The sequence below is a fragment of the Leptodactylus fuscus genome, chromosome 1 (genome assembly GCF_031893055.1).
Source record: "Leptodactylus fuscus isolate aLepFus1 chromosome 1, aLepFus1.hap2, whole genome shotgun sequence".
NCBI lineage: Eukaryota > Metazoa > Chordata > Amphibia > Anura > Leptodactylidae > Leptodactylus > Leptodactylus fuscus.
In genome coordinates this window covers 263503681-263520753 of record NC_134265.1, presented here as the reverse complement: position 1 = coordinate 263520753, position 17073 = coordinate 263503681, and the positions used below count along the sequence as shown (strand labels likewise).

General features: G+C 45.2%; 1 pseudogene; it reads left to right on the top strand.

Moving 5' to 3' along the window:
- The first annotated feature begins 10909 nt into the window (after positions 1–10909).
- On the top strand, positions 10910–11385 carry LOC142189630 (piRNA biogenesis protein EXD1-like; annotated as a pseudogene).
- The last annotated feature ends 5688 nt before the right edge of the window (positions 11386–17073 follow it).

Below are 17073 nucleotides of genomic sequence, written 5' to 3'. Positions count from 1 at the left end.
AGTAGTAGATGAAGACCCTTCAAATTCTTCGGAAGACCACTCAACTCATGTAGTGGCAGTTTCCTGTGCTGATAACGTAGCAGCCTCCGTGGAGCTAATCTGCAAAGCTGCAACCTGAACTAATCCCCATACCTTTTGTAAGCGTTATATGTTGGATATTTCTGCCTCTCAACATTTGGCCTTTGGTAGAAAGATCTTCCAGGCATCTCTCCAGTGCTTGTGTTGTCATAGTGATGCAATATAAAGGTAAAATAATGCCTTGCTGTTAATTCTGTTTTCTTAAGTCACCATGACAGCACCAGCACCTGGTGTCTTTACTGCCATAGAAAACACTGGGGCAGTGGAGGGATATTGTAACCTCTCTGTATTCCTGTTCCAGTTAGGGCCAAGGGTCAATTTCTCTAGTACTAGTGCTTTTATTGTAACTCATTAAATATTGAAATAGTGAAATATTCAATACTTTTTGAGTAGCCCCTCAATATTTGACTATTTGACCGAATATCGAATCCCATTATAGTCTATGGGGAAAAAATGCTCATTTCAGGGGAAACCCAAATTCGACTAAGGAGAGTCACCAAGTCCACAATGACACCCCAGGAAATTATACCAACACCTCTGGAATGCAACTGGGACAGCAGGGGAAGCATGCCTGGGTGCATCTAACACGCCCAAGTCCCAGGATTACCCCACTATCACAGACTATCAACTAGACATTTTCCAAACTCAATAGAACCTCTATGAAAGTTGAAAAAATACTTGGAAACCTTCTTTCCTCCACAATAGTATGGACAGAAACACAAACTTAAAGCAAAAGAAACATTACCAAGCACCCCTTTAAATCACGTTGCCCATGACAACCACAGATGGCATAGGCAATGGGAAATCCAACAGCCCCCACCCTTAACTGTCATTGTGTGTGTGTGTGTGATGTGGTAAGACCTTCAAAAATTCACTTTTCTGGCCCTTAATGTGAGCCCATCCAACTTAAGTTAGAGTCCCTTGAGCTGAGCTACCAGCAGAGATTGAGGCCCTTGACGTGACTTGAGCCTTTTACCAGCACAGTTTTAGGCCCTTTAAGTTAGTTCAACCTTGCACCAGTGGAGTGTTAGGCCCTTTAAGTGAGTTGCGCCTTGCACCAGCAGAGATTTGTTGGCCCTTTGGGTGAGTTGAGCCTTTAACCAGCAGAGATTTGTTGGCCCTTTGGGTGAGTTGAACCTTAAACCAGCAGAGATTTGTTGGCCCTTTGGGTGAGTTGAGCCTTTAACCAGCAGAGATTTTTTTGGCCCTTTGGGTGAGTTGAGCCTTGCAGCAGCAGAGTGTTAGCCCCTTTAAAATTGTTAGCCCCTAAAATGGTGGTTCCAAAACCTTCCCTCTTATTGTGTGGGATTGATGCAGTGGATTGGACTGAGGACCCAGACATTGACCTTGATTTTGATTGTGAAATTGATAACATTTTGGCATCAAGTCCTGGGGGTAACTTTTATTTAGAGGACCACAAAGGTGGAGAATTGGCTGTAACCACTACTACCGGTAATGGTCCTTTAATATCGGACTCTACATTACCTCTACAGGGTTCTGATCAGGTGTTAATAGTCTAAACAACATGCTCCAGTACTTTAGATGTAGATCAGAAACCACTTTCCCTTCCGACACCAGATTTAACCAAGCTTCACCATCATCATCCTGCTGAGATGGAGCTACTAAAGGAAACCTTGCCTTCAAAAGCATGTTCTGGAGCTGCGACTGAGCCAAATCTAAACACAGAGTCGTTTGGAACTGAACAAAATTCAAAGTGTCTAAAGACTTTAGAGACTGTTGAAAGTAATGGGATCCAGAATGAAGAGTTCATCACAAAGCTGACAGACCAAATTCCAAATGCTGCAGCATAAGCAACCAGCAGTCAGACTAAGATTGTCTCTTCTTCAAGTAAGACACAAGATTCTTTGGAACCGGAACAGGAAAAGCCAGTGATTGCCATTGCAGCAGTGCCTAGGCCATCTTTCAGAGCAGTTCATTGAGAGATTGAATTGGAGAAAAATAAGAACATTTACTGTGATCGAGTCTTCATGCACATTAGTTGGTATGGACAACCTAACGCAGAAGATCCTCATACTGAGCTGGCCTCATTACTGAACACGATCAACCAGGATAATCAGGGCTGGAAACAACCATCAGATCTTACCAAAAGGAATCACCCTCGGTTTGGAAAGAAGCCATCTAAACATTACACCTTTAATTGAGTTGAGCATTGCACCAGCAGAATGTTAGGCCCTTTGGGTGAGTTGAGCCTCTAACCAGCAGAATGTTAGGCCCTTTGGGTGAGTCGAGTCTTTGACCAGCAGAATGTTAGACCCTTTGGGTGAGTTGAGCCTTTAACCAGCAGAATGTTAGGTCCTTTGGGTGAATTGAGTCTTTAACCAGCAGAATGTTGGGCCCTTTGGGTGAGTTGAGCCTCTAACCAGCTTAGTTTTTGGCCCTTAGGTTGAACTGAGCCTCTAACCAGCATAGTTTTTGGCCCTTTGGGTGGATTGAGCCACTAACCGGCATAGTTTCTGGCCCTTTGTGTGAACTGAGCCTCTAACCAGCATAGTTTTTGGCCCTTTGGGTGGATTGAGCCTCTAAACAGCATAGTTTTTTGGCCCTTTGGGTGAGTAGAGCCTTGCACCAACAGTGTTTTATTTTTTTGGCCCTTGCGGTAAATAGAACCTTGCACCAGCAGTGTTTTATTTTTTTGGCCCTTGGGGTACTGCTGGCAGCCCCTCTCCAGTAGCTGGACTGTGGACTGGATCCCCAGCTGGATTTCCACGTCCACGTCCCTGGCTCCTACATTTTCTTAACTTTACAGATCAACACATTTATTTAAAGTTGACCTGTAAAGTTAAAGGGGTTGTCCCATGAAAAGCATCCTATCTATACTGCTAGTTTATGTGGATTTAAGACTTTTCCTAAATACATTGCTTTATCAAAACTGCTTTGTTTGGCCGCTATCTTAATTTATTCACTTCATGGTTGACACTGTGTTTGTATGGCCACTGGGCTTATCTGCTCATTTCCCAAGTGATGTAGCTGCCTGCTCTCAGGGGGGGAGGGAGGGGCTGACAAGCAACGGAGCTCCTCAGATAGGGGAGGGGGGAGGTGAGCGCTCCCGGGATTACTGTGCTGTCTATCTTCAGCTTTTCCACTTATCAGCCGGTTTAATTGAATTTGTCTGATAAGGGCTGAGATAAGGAGTCCATTACCTCTGTATATAATGCAAGGGGACTCAAATCCAGCTCTGCTACATCAGCTTCTACATCAGCTTCATACTGTGGTAATGCATTTACAACCAATCCCTCATTACTGACTGCAAACATAGCAGATAGCAGAGCAAGTGAAACCCCGCCCACCAATGTGCCGAGAAATCCAGGAAGTGAAGAGAGCACAGAGCCTTGCAGGCTGCAGAACAAGAGTTATGGGAATACCCCTTTAAGAAACTGCACCAAACATGGCATCAAAACCTTTTTCTGACATGGTTTTGATAGAGTATTAACTGCACCCAACTGCACTATGTGGTTGCACCAAGTGTGTGTAATCTGTATATATATCTATCTAGCTAAGGCAGGTTTAGTATTGGGTCCCATTTCAATGAGTTGGACATGTCATGAACTTGTATGTAAAGAACCTCAAATTTATATGTATAGATAGTAACTAAGTATAGTAATTTTTTGTGAGTATATAACAAATAGCAGCAATGCATTTCCAGCTCTATTTACATACTGTATGTCTGTGCTGGTTACAGAGTACTGTCTTTGTTTATTTGCAACGTAATACTATATTATTGATTGATTCTAATTCGTATTTATGGATTTGTTTATTTCACAACATCAGTGTGTCATGTTGTTCAATTCGTTTATTATAGTGATCAATTTTTACGCTAATATATGTATTGGATTGGATGGAAATTGATCATTTGAGGGAATGTTTAAAGTTAGTTTTACTGGAATCTTTGTTGGCTTAATTTGGCCAAATTTATCAAATGTTGTACGATGTTTGATAAATAAGATATATCTATAAGTCTGACACATCTGTCCTGAAATGCTTCTCCACTTTTTATGCCACCCACTGAATGGAGTAAGGGCTCGTTCACACGGTGGCAAAGGGGCGGATTTTGACAGCGGATTTCGCTTCAAAATCCGCCCCTTTACAATGGTGGTCTATGCAGACCGCCAGGCTTCTTTTTTCCGCTAGCGGCGGGCTGCTGCTAGCGGAGAAAAGAAGCGACATGTGCTATCTTCAGACGGAAGCCGCGGCGCGCCGGGCCGCGGCTTCCGCCTAGCGGCAGCACCCTCCTATGTCGGCTCATTCATTTGAGCCGACATAGGAGGGGAAAACCGCCGCGTCTCTCTCTGTGTCAAAACCCGCGCGGTCGGTTCACGTGTGAACTGACCCTAAGTTTGCGACAATGTTTGTGACAGTGTTTATGAAGTAGTAGCTAAAGAATCTCAAGTACAAAGAGCTAGACAGGCTAACCTTGCCACCCATGTCTGAAAAGTGTATTGTGTGGTGCAGAAATCAAAAAGTTTTTCAACATTTTTGCTCAAATGAACTAAAGTTGTAAATCCCTGCCTTGTGATATTTTTATGGTAGAATTTTGGAATTAAGTTTTGCATAAATTCTCCCCACAGTTATTAATCATGTCTCAGCTAAATGTACTCATGCTGCACTATTTGGGGTAAAGACATACTATCTATACTGCTTATGAAGTTATTCAATTGTTTTATTGCACAGAGTGAGAGCAGGAAGATGAATCATGGGAAATGTAGTTTATCCACATACTCACTGCATGTAAATAACAGTGATACAAGGAGCAGAAAGTAAACTAAAGTCAAGCAAAGGGTGCACAACGGAACAGTGAGTATTTGGCATTGTTTTGGATATATTTGCAGATTATTTTTGAAAGCTGAATAACCCCTTCAATGCCAATAATGAGAAATAGACTGGATTTAATCAGTGTTTCACTTACTTATAAATGACTGCACCTTTGACCCCAGAACTGAGTGGAGTTCTAACTACATCCAGGTACATGGTGTGTCATCCCCCATCAGTAATAAGAAATAGCCTGAATTTATCTGTGTTTAACTTACTTATAAGGGAAATCACATGTGACCCCAGAACAGAGTGCAGTTATAATTGCCAGTGCAGGGGATATGAACACTGGTGTTTTTAAAATTTTAATAAATTTGCCCCATATGCTTAAAATGATTCAACAATATAGAACATGGACAATGGAATCATCATACGTAAGAACAATGATTTATTTGAAAATATTAAAAAACATTGATACAACACAGTGCAGAGACATCAACATATACATATAAGGGGACCAATGCTACCAGTCCAAGAACATACATGGTAGTTGAAAATATGTGAGTATGTAACAAAAATGCAATCCAGCAATGGAGTATGGTGATAAATAATAGCCTTTAGCAGAGAGATCAACATAAGTGAGTATTTATATGTAGTGAAGTCATAATGACAGCTTTCATATGGGGGTTAATATAGTTAGCTCTGCATAAGGAGTATTATCTGACAGAATTGCAGGGGTGCCAATACTTTTGGCCAACACTCACTCTATCTATCTATCTATCTATCTATCTATCTATCTATCTATCTATCTATCTATCTATCTATATTTTTTATGTCCTACAGTGACCCCTGCAGCCTATATTATGCTCCCCAGTGGCACAATAGACTGTGGGGCATAACAGAGGTTGCAGGGGCAACAGTGGACCCTGAAACCTCTATTATGCCCCATGGTTGCCCACCCAACTCTTATGCCCCATAGTGGCCCACCCATGAAATATTATTATACTCAGGGGTCTTTTTAAACCCCCGAGTATAATAATCAGAGCCCCAGGGGAAGTGAGGGAACATAATGAACAGTGTTACTCACCTCTTCAGGATCTGATGTTAATCTTAGCAGGCTTTGGGCCTGTATGGTAATGTCCCATACGTCATGTGGTCTGGGACTTTACCATACAGGCCCAAAGCCTGCGCTAGCAGTACCATACAGGTCTGAAGCCTGTGCTAGCAGTAACAGGGCAATAAGCAGGCCCTGGTAGGTAGATAAATAGGTCGCTACCTGCTGGGGATACTCCAGCAGGTAGCGACCTATTATTAAAAAAACCCCAAAAAGTATGTTACTTACTTACCTTGCCGCTGCTCCTGCTGCTGCCGCCCCTCCTTTTACCCGGCAATAAGACATCTGTGTCTCAGTGCAGAAGGCCTCTATACTGAGATGAAGAGCTCTAAAGCAGCACAGGAGAGGGGTTCTCGGTTTGTTTTCAGAGCGACCCTCTCCTGCGCTAATTTAGAAAAAAAGTAAACAAAAATAATTTCCGTGGCTGCTGCCCCCTCCAAAATGCCACCTGAGGCCACCGCCTTACTTCGCCTCATTAAAGGTGCCGCCCTGTGTCAATTGCCACTCAGCTTTCCACCAAAACTATTAGAACTAAACTCTAAACAATATATGTTAATACTAAATGTACACATTCATCATCTATAGGGTTATGAGCTCTCCTAAATGTTCATATATGATAGGAACTAGAGATGAGCGAACAGTAAAATATTCGATGTTCGTTATTCGTTCCGAATAGCATCTCAATATTCGACTATTCGAACGAATATCGAACCCCATTATAGTCTATGGGAGAAAATGTTCGTTTCAGGGGATCCCACCATTCGACTCAGGAGGGTCACCAAGTCCATTATGACACCTCAGCAAATGATGCCAACACCTCTAAAATGCAACTGGGACAGCAGGGGAAGCATGTCTGGGGGCATCTAACACATCAAAGTCCCTGTATTACCCCACTATCATAGCCTAACAACTACACACTTTCCACATTCAAAAAACTTCTATCAAAGTGGGAAAATACCTGGAAACCTTCTTTCTTCCCCAATTGGATGGACAGAAACCCAAATTTTAAGCTAAAGAAACATTACCAAGCACCCCTTTAAATCATTTGCCCATGACAACCACACATGGAATAAACAATGGGAAATCCTTCAGTCCCCACCCTGAACTGTGAACTATCATTGTGGATGTGTGTGTGTGTGTGATGTGGTAAGACCTTCCAAAATTCACTTTTATGGCCCTTAACGTGAGCCTGGATGAATGTAGTTGAGGCTGGGACTGGGTCATAAACTGTGGTGGCCTGCTTTGTCTCCCCCGCCCAATATTCCTGGCAGGAGTGCTGAAACACCACCCTCCTCCTCCACCGCCATTAAATCGACCCCAGCTACTGGCGTGGGGAGATGTCAGCAGGCCACGCTGAAGCTCATCAGCTTGGGGGACAGACAGCACACTGCCTCCGAGGTCAGGGATGCCATCCTGGCTGAGATGGCAATGTGTTTTTCCCTGCTACACCTGGGGCCAGGCATGTTTGTCTTGTGTGATAACGGCAGGAACCTGGTAGCGGCTCTGGAGCTTGCCAGCCTACAACACATTCCATACCTGGCCCACTTCTAACTTAGTGGTGCAACGTTTTTTGAAAACATACCCCAATGTACACAAGCTACTGGTGAAAGTGCGGTGCTTGTGCGCCCACTTTCGCAAGTGTACAGGAGCCGCTGCTAGCCTCCGAAGCCTCCAGCAACGCTTCCATCTGCCAGAACACCGGCTGATGAGCGACGTCCCCACACGCTGGAACTCGACGTACTACATGTTGAGTAGAGTGTGTGAGCAACAGAGACCTTTGATGGAGTACCATGTCCAAAACCCAAGGGTTCCTCACAGTCAGCTCCTGCAGTTTCCGCACCATGAGTTTCCATGGGTGGCAGACTTATGTGAAATCCTATCCCATCCTTTCCACTGGACATGAAACATTAGCATGCGCTCATCACAACTCCGGATATGGCAGCTGCGTTAAGCAGGGTGCATGGTACAACGCAGACCAGGCCTGAGCTGTGGTTATGTGCGTTTTTCAGTAAGGGGACAGTGAGCAATTGGAAGAGGAGTTGGTGGACGACGAGGCCACCGGCCCGACATGAACAGGGGTGATGTCTGGGGGCAAAAGCAGTGTAGATGTGCAGGCAAACTAATCAACAAAAAAGGTGTCTAGAAACAGAGGCATAAACTGGGGTGATGTCTAGGGGCAAAAGCAGTGTAGATGTGGAGGGAAGCTAAATCAACAAAAAAGGTGGCTATAAGCAGAGGCATAAACTGGGGTGATATCTAGGGGCGAAAGCAGTGTAGATGTGGAGGGAAGCTAAATCAACAAAAAAAGGTGGCTAGAAGCAGAGGCATAAACTGGGGTGATATCTAGGGGCAAAAGCAGTGAATGTGGAGGGAAGCTAAGCAGCAAAAACGGTGGCTAGAGACAAAGGCATGCAAAACTCTACCCTGTTGCAAGACTTATCCCTAGGTCTGGGACACGTTAATGGCCCCCCCTGGCCAAATTACCACCACTGAGGGGCCTAGTGTCACCAGGAGGGACAAGTATAGGCGCATGTTGTGAGAGTACCTGGCCGACCCCAGCTCTGTCCTCTCCGATCCCTCTGTGCCCTACACTTATTTTCTCATCAGTTTTTCTGCAATACACATCTCTTGTCAACTTCCTTTGGGATCTCAGAGGTGATGTCCTCAGTTCTGAAGAACACATCTGAGTTCTCTTGGCAATTAGCGTTAAGAGAACCCTGGAGCAACCAACTGTAGGCAGCTACCATAGCATCCAGCATGGCTAAATGCAGATAAACAAGTTGTACCAATTACACAGATGGTAACTTCAGTGCTGCAGTTGGCAATGGACGGTGTAACGGGATTAGCTGAGGGATCGCTGTCTTGACCACTTTTTGGCACAAAATGAAAGTGCAATCCAGCCAAGTATGGTACAAGGATATGATGCAAGGACAACTACACATCTGTCTCTGACACATTGGGGAGTTCACCCTCATCTGCCCTTTTGCCTTTTGGCCTGCACCATCATGCGCCTCTTCCCAGCCACTCCCCATCTCCCAGGCATTTCATTGCAGGCAGAAGTACAGCACAAGCCACCCACATGCCCAAGCCTTTAGCGGCCTCATCTCAAAATTGCTAGCCCTGGAGATGTTGGTGTTTATGCTTCTGGATACCCAGGCCTTCCGTAACCAGATGGCAGCTGGGGCACCTCCCCATGCTGGGCCTAGCTGTTACTACTTCTCTTGGTGTGCTGTCCCCACCTTGCGCCTGCACGTGTCCCATAACATCAGTCGGGCCCAGAGCTCCGCACTTTGTTGCAAGGTCCACTTGACCACCGACGCATGGACAAGCACCTGTGGTCAGGGATGCTGCTTATCTTTAATGACAGGCAAGGTGAATGTAGTGGAGTCTGGGCCCGGGGTGCAAACTGGGTTGGCCTATCTCCTCTCCCAGCCAAAAATTCATGGCAGGAGTTAACTGAAAGCCTACTACGCTGCAACCTCCACCCCAGCTACAAGTGGTAAACACTGTAACACTGGCATGGGGAGATGTCAACAGGACGTGCTGAAGCTCATCAACTTGGGGGACAGACAGCACAATGCCTCCGAGGTCAGGGATGCCATCCTGGCTGAGATAGCAATGTGTTTTTCCCTGCTACACCTGGGGCCAGGAATTTTTTTCTTGTGTGATAATGGCAGGAACCTGGTAGCAGATCTGGAGCTTGCCAGACTCAAACATGGTCCACACATGGCCCACGTTTTCAACTTGTTTGTGCAAAGGTTCTTTGAAACCTACACCATTGTGCCTGAAAATGTGGCCATTTTCCTAAGCTAGAAGTCCCCTCTGCTAGGCAGAAAACATTCAGAGCACACTCCTCTCATCATCGCACCGTTGGCTGGCGGAGGAAGACAAGGGGGATGGAGTTGCATTTGATGTCACTGTCCCACACGAGGCTTGAGGGTGCACTTCAGTGCATCCCATTGCTTCACCACAGATGGTGTGAAGGGGAGTGGAAAATGGAGGAAATGGAGAGTGACCCTTACAGTTGGGGGCAGCAAATTCATGCCAAGTAACACACTGGCACACATGGCTGACTTCATGTTGGGTTGCTTTTCAAGAGACAAAAGCATAGTTCACATCATGGAGTGCAAACAATACTGGATTGAACATAAAATTGGATTGAGCTGATATAGCGTGAGTGAATTGCTGTGTATCACACTTAGCTTTAGGGGGAGACCCTTAAAAATTGGATTGAGCTGATATAGCCTGACTGAATTGCTGTGTATCACACTTAGCTTTAGGTAGTAGACCCTTAAAAATTGGATTGAGCTGATATAGCCTGACTGAATTGCTGTTTATCACACTTAGCTTTGGGGGGGTGGACCCTTAAAAATTGGATTGAGCTGATATAGCCTGACTGAATTTCTGGATCTCCCACCTAAGTTTTGGGGTTACACACCGTGAAAAACTGAAAAGAGCGGACATAGCCTGACTGAAATTCTGTCTCTCCCACCTAGGTTTTGGGGTTACACACCCTGGATATCTGGATTGAGCGTACATAGCCTGACCTAATTGCTCTGTATCCTTGTTTTGGGGTTACACAGCCTAAAAAGCTGCTTTGCATGTATATAGCAAGAAGTAACTGCAGTGGATTGCTGCAATTTTTCAAGAAGCAACTAAATTTAAGTTTTTTTTTCAGCTATATGGACTTGTAAATGCAGTGGATTGCTGCTATTTTTCAGGCCCCCCAAAAAATTCAAGCACGCCCCCTTGCTTTTACAGCAGCCGGTCAGCCACTACCTGCAGTTGTCTTCATACCCAAGAGTCTGCCCCTCCTTCCTCCCAACATGCCCAATCTTCCCAACAGAGTCATCCCACCCTTGCCCCCTCCCAGGATCTCTTTTCGGGTCCTTTTACTGTCTCTCCCTCTGTTGAACCACTTCCCCTCAATACGGTGTGATACTAAACATTATATTTGATACTCAGGTCGCTGATGTCTGCCTATTCTCAATGGAAACTGGTGGCTTTCTTCCCAGTCACACAAGTACAGTTAAGGATTGTTTGATGTCATATCTCTCAACCTTTCACCCTCACAAGTTTCTTTCCTAAAGTATAAGGAAACTTTAATGAAGGACAATCCGAACATCTGGTGTGACCGTCCATTGGCAACTGCAGCACTGAAGTTACTAACTCTGGAAGTGGTACACTTTTTTTCTCTGCGTTTAGCCATGCTCGCTGCTATGCTAGCTGATTACACTTGGTTGGTCGATAGTTCTCTTAATGCATATCGCCAAGGGACATCAGATGTGTTTCTCAGCACTGAGGCCACCTCCTCTGAGCTCCCAAAGGAACTTCAGCAGATTTGTGTATTATAGCAAAAGAGAAGAGAAAAAGCCTTGAATGTATATCAAGTGAATGGTGCGGGTTTCCTCAAAAGGGCGAAGTAATGGCTGCAGTTGTACTACATTTATATAGCAGTTTTCAGTGTTCTAGTACCAGTGTCCGGTGCTTGTACTGCTTGAGTTATTGGTTGAAATAATGTCACAGAAGTAAATGAAAAATACAAGGGATAGACCCTTAAAAATTGGATTGAGCTGATATAGCCTGACTGCATTTCTGGGTCTTCCACCTAAGTTTTGGGGTTACACACCGTGAAAAACTGAAAAGAGCGGACATAGCCTGACTGAAATTGTGTATCTCCCACCTAGGTTTTGGGGTTACACACCCTGGATATCTGGATTGACCGGACATAGCCTGATTGAAATTCTGTCTCTCCCACCTAGGTTTTGGGGTTACACACCCTGGATATCTGGATTGACCGGACATAGCCTTATTGAAATTCTGTCTCTCCCACCTAGGTTTTGGGGTTACACACCCTGAATATCTGGATTGACCGGACATAGCCTGATTGAAATTCTGTCTCTCCCACCTAGGTTTTGGGGTTACACACCCTGGATATCTGGATTGACCGGACATAGCCTTATTGAAATTCTGTCTCTCCCACCTAGGTTTTGGGGTTACACACCCTGAATATCTGGATTGACTGGACATAGCCTGACTGAATTTCTGTCTCTCCCACCTAGGTTTTGGGGTTACACACCCTGAATATCTGGATTGACCGAACATAGCCTGATTGAAATTCTGTCTCTCCCACCTAGATTTTGGGGTTACACACCCTGAATATCTGGATTGACTGGACATAGCCTGACTGAATTTCTGTCTCTCCCACCTAGGTTTTGGGGTTACACACTGTGAACAACTGTATTGAGCGGACATAACCTGACTGAATTTCGGTGTCTCTCACCTAGGTTTTGGGGGTACACACCGTGGATATCTGGATTGAGCATACATAGCCTGACCTAATTGCTCTGTATCCTTATTTTGGGATTACACAGCCAGAAAAGCTGCTTTGCATGTTGTAAGAAAGTGACAGGAAAAGTCCTGGAAGGACGCTATATCTCCCCCAGAGTCCTCTCATATGTGTGGTGAGTGAGGGCTTCATATAGCTGTAGTAAGGCATCTGTCAGTTAACTCTTCTCATCCCACTGCAGGAAGGAGGTTGTGTGCACAGGTGGGAACAGTTAGGCCTAATCACAGGCCTTTAAAGCCTCTCCAGACTTCAGTCCTAGGCAGTTCCTGGGGGAGAGTGGTGGAGCCAGGTCCTGGCCATCCAACTGAAAACTGGTGAGACCAGTGTGTGCTCCACAGCTTGTTTTCGTGTTGATTTGTTTTGTTCGTGTGGTTGAAGCAAGCCACACGTATAGACAGAGTGCATCTGTGTAGTTAGTCGCCTAGCCGGGCAGGTATTTGTGTTTCTGTTTTTGCCTGAAGTAAAGGCCTGTTTTTGTTTGCCAACACCTTTTTGCAAAATAAACACACAGGGCTAAAACCCTGTTTAAACTGATTTTGGTGTCTGTCTCTGACTGTCTGGGTCCGCTGCTGCTACCGCTGAGCCTACCTCCCCCACAATGTATATAGCAAGAAGTAACTGCAGTGGATTGCTGCAATATTTCAAGAAACAACAAAATTCAAGTTTTTTTTTCAGCTATATGAACTTGTAAATGCAGTGGATTGCTGCTTTTTTCAGCCCCCCCCCAAAAAAAAAAATTCAAGTTTTTTTTCAGCTCTATATGAACTAGTCACTACTGTGGATTGCTGCTATGTTTCAGGCCCCCCAAAATTCAAGGCTTTTTCCAGCTGTATGAACTTGTAATTGCTGTGGATTGCTGCTATGTGTCAGCCCCCCCCCCAAATTCAAGGCTTTTTCCAGCTATATGAACTTGTAATTGCTGTGGATTGCTGCTATGTTTCAGCCCCCCCTCCCCAATCCAAGGCTTTTTCCAGCTATATGAACTTGTACTTGCTGTGGATTTATGCTATGTTTCAGGTCCCCCCCAAAATTCACGGCTTTTTCCAGCTATATGAACTTGTAATTGCTGTGGATTGATGCTATGTTTCAGCCCCCCCCAAAATTCAAGGCTTTTTCCAGCTATATGAACTTGTAATTGCTGTGGATTGCTGCTGTGTCAGCCCCCCCCCCAAATTCAAGGCTTTTTCCAGCTATATGAACTTGTAATTGCTGTGGATTGCTGCTATGTTTCAGCCCCCCCAAAATTCAAGGCTTTTTCCAGCTATATGAACTTGTAATTGCTGTGGATTGCTGCTATGTGTCAGCCCCCCCCCCCCCAAATTCAAGGCTTTTTCCAGCTATATGAACTTGTAATTGCTGTGGATTGCTGCTATGTTTCAGCCCCCCCAATTCAAGGCTTTTTCCAGCTATATGAACTTGTACTTGCTGTGGATTTATGCTATGTTTCAGGTTCCCCCCAAAATTCACGGCTTTTTCCAGCTATATGAACTTGTAATTGCTGTGGATTGATGCTATGTTTCAGGCCCTCCAAAATTCAAGGCTTTTTCCAGCTATATGAACTTGTAATTGCTGTGAATTGATGCCATGTTTCAGGTCCCCCCCAAAATTCACGGCTTTTTCAAGCTATATGAACTTGTAATCGCTGCGGATTGATGCTATGTTTCAGGCCCCCCAACATTCAAGGCTTTTTCCAGCTATATGAACTTGTAATTGCTGTGGATTGATGCTATGTTTCAGGCCCCCCCAAATTCTAGGCTTTTTCCAGCTCTATATGAACTAGTCACTGCTGTGGTTTGATGCTATGTTAAAGCCCCCCCCCCCCCCAAAAAAAAAAAAATAAATAAATAAAAAAAATTCAAGGCTTATTGCAGCTATATGAACTTGTAATTGCTGTGGATTCTGGCTATTCTGTGTGTGGACAGCCAAAAATGAAAGCGGTTTCTCTGCTATATGTGAAGTTGTATCTGTTGTGTATCCCTGTTTTCCACCATCCGGGGAAAGCTGGACTGATGTCCCTGCAGTGTATAGCTCTGAGAAGAGCTGTTGGTTTTCTTCATTCGTTCTTGCCTGCCTATCTGAAGCTAATCGCTATCTAGCCCTCAGCAGATATGTTTCTCTCCTTATGTCTGACCGCAAAAATGGCGAATAGGGCGGCGGCTGTTCTTATGAATGGGAGGTCACATGTTTTCGGCAGCCAATGGGTTTTTTAAATTTTTATCACTGCCTCGGTTGTCGTAGTTCCTGTCCCACCTGCCCTGCACAGTTATTGGTGCAAAAAACGCACCAGGGAAGGTGGGAGGGGACACAAATTTTTACTGCGTATGCGGCCTTATATTCGATTGTAAACTAATACATCGCTCATCTCTAATAGGAACGCATCATAATAATTATATTGTGTCAATTAAACTGCTTTATCTCTTCTCTCTCTATATTATAAAAATGAATTCCTGTCTGTCTGTCTGTCTGTCTGTCTGTCTGTCCTCTAATGCGAACCAAACGACTGGACCGATCTTCACCAAATTTGGTACAGAGATACTTCAGATATCCGGGAAGGTTTAAGATGAGACTCCAACTCACTCGGACGTACCGTTGCTGAGATACAGCATTCCAAACACAGTGCCCCCCTTCCTTAGCCAATACAAACCTGCAAGACTTTCACTCATATTCCAACTGCAATACACACGGTCACTCCACATGCACAATACAACACTGATATCCAAACTGAGATACACGCATCATAGGATTAGATACACAGATCAGCACACAGTATCACACGCCACAGGATTAGATACACGGGTCTGTACACCGTCCCACACACCAGAGGATTAAATACGCACTTCTGAACACAATTCCACACACTGAAGGATTTGATACGTGCATCTGCACACGGTTCCACATGCCGTAGGATTAGATACGCGCCTCTTCACACAATACCACACAGGGGAGGATTAGATACGTGTGTGGATTAGATACATTCCTCTGCACACAGTACCACAAGCCAGAGAATTAGATACGCGTCTCAGCACACAGTATCACACGGGAGAGGATTAGATACACGCGTCTGCACACAGTACCACACGGGGGAGGATTAGATACGCGCGTCTACACACAGTACCACATGCTGTAGGATTAGATATGCGCATCTGCACACAGTACCACATGCAGGTGGATTGCATACGCGCGTCTACACACAGTTCCACACGTCATAGGATTAGATACATGCCTCTTCACACAATACCACACAGGGGAGGATTAGATACACGTGTCTTCACACAGTTGTACACACCATAGGATTAGATACATGCGTCTGCACACAGTACCACATGCCGTAGGATTAGATACGTGCGTCTACACACAGTACCACATGCCGTAGGATTAGATACATGCCTCTTCACACAATACCACACAGGGGAGGATTAGATACGTGTGTGTGCACACAATACCACACTTTGGAGGATTAGATACATGCCTCTGCACACAGTACCACAAGCCAGAGAATTAGATACGCGTCTCCGCACACAGTATCACACGGGGGAGGATTAGATACGCGCGTCTGCACACAGTACCACATGCCGGGGGATTGGATACGCGCGTCTACACACAGTTCCACACGCCTAGGATAAGATACGCGCCTCTTCACACAATACCACACAGGGGAGGATTAGATACACGTGTCTTCACACAGTACCACATGCCGTAGGATTAGATACGTGCATCTACACACAGTACCACATGCCGTAGAATTAGATACACGGGTCTGCACACAGTCCCACACACCAGAGGATTAAATACGCACTTCTGCACACAGTTCCACACACTGAAGGATTTGATACGTGCATCTGCACACGGTTCCACATGCCGAAGGATTAGATACAGGCGTCTACACACAGTTTCACACTCCAGAGGATTAGATACACGCGTCTGCACAGAGTACCACATGCCTTAGGATTAGATACAAGCGTCTACACACAGTTCCACACTCCAGAGGATTAGATACGCGTGTCTGCACACAGTACCACATGCAGTAGGATTAGATACGCACGTCTACACATAGTTCCACACCCGAAGGATTAGATACGCGCCTCTTCACACAATACCACACAGGGGAGGATTAGATACACGTGTCTTCACACAGTTGTACACGCCATAGGATTAGATACACGCGTCTGCACACAGTATCACATGCCGTAGGATTAGATACACGCGTCTGCACACATTTGTACACACCATTGGATTAGATACACACGTCTGCACAGAGTACCACATGCCGTAGGATTAGATACACGCGTCTACACACAGTTCCACACTCCAGAGGATTAGATACGCGCGTCTGCACACAGTACCACATGCAGTAGGATTACATACGCGCGTCTGCACATAGTTCCACACGCCGAAGGAATAGATACGCGCCTCTTCACACAATACCACACAGGGGAGGATTAGATACATGTGTGCACACAGTATCACACTTTGGAGGATTAGATACATACCTCTGCACACTGTACCACAAGCCAGAGAATTAGATACGCGTCTCAGCACACAGTATCACACTTTGGAGGATTAGATACGCGCGTCTGCACACAGTACCACACGGGGAAGGATTAGATACGCACGTCTACACACAGTACCACATGCTGTAGGATTAGATATGCGCGTCTGCACACAGTACCACATGCCGGCAGATTGGATATGCGCATCTACACACAGTTCCACATGCCGTAGGATTAGATACATGCCTCTTCACACAATACCACACAGGGGAGGA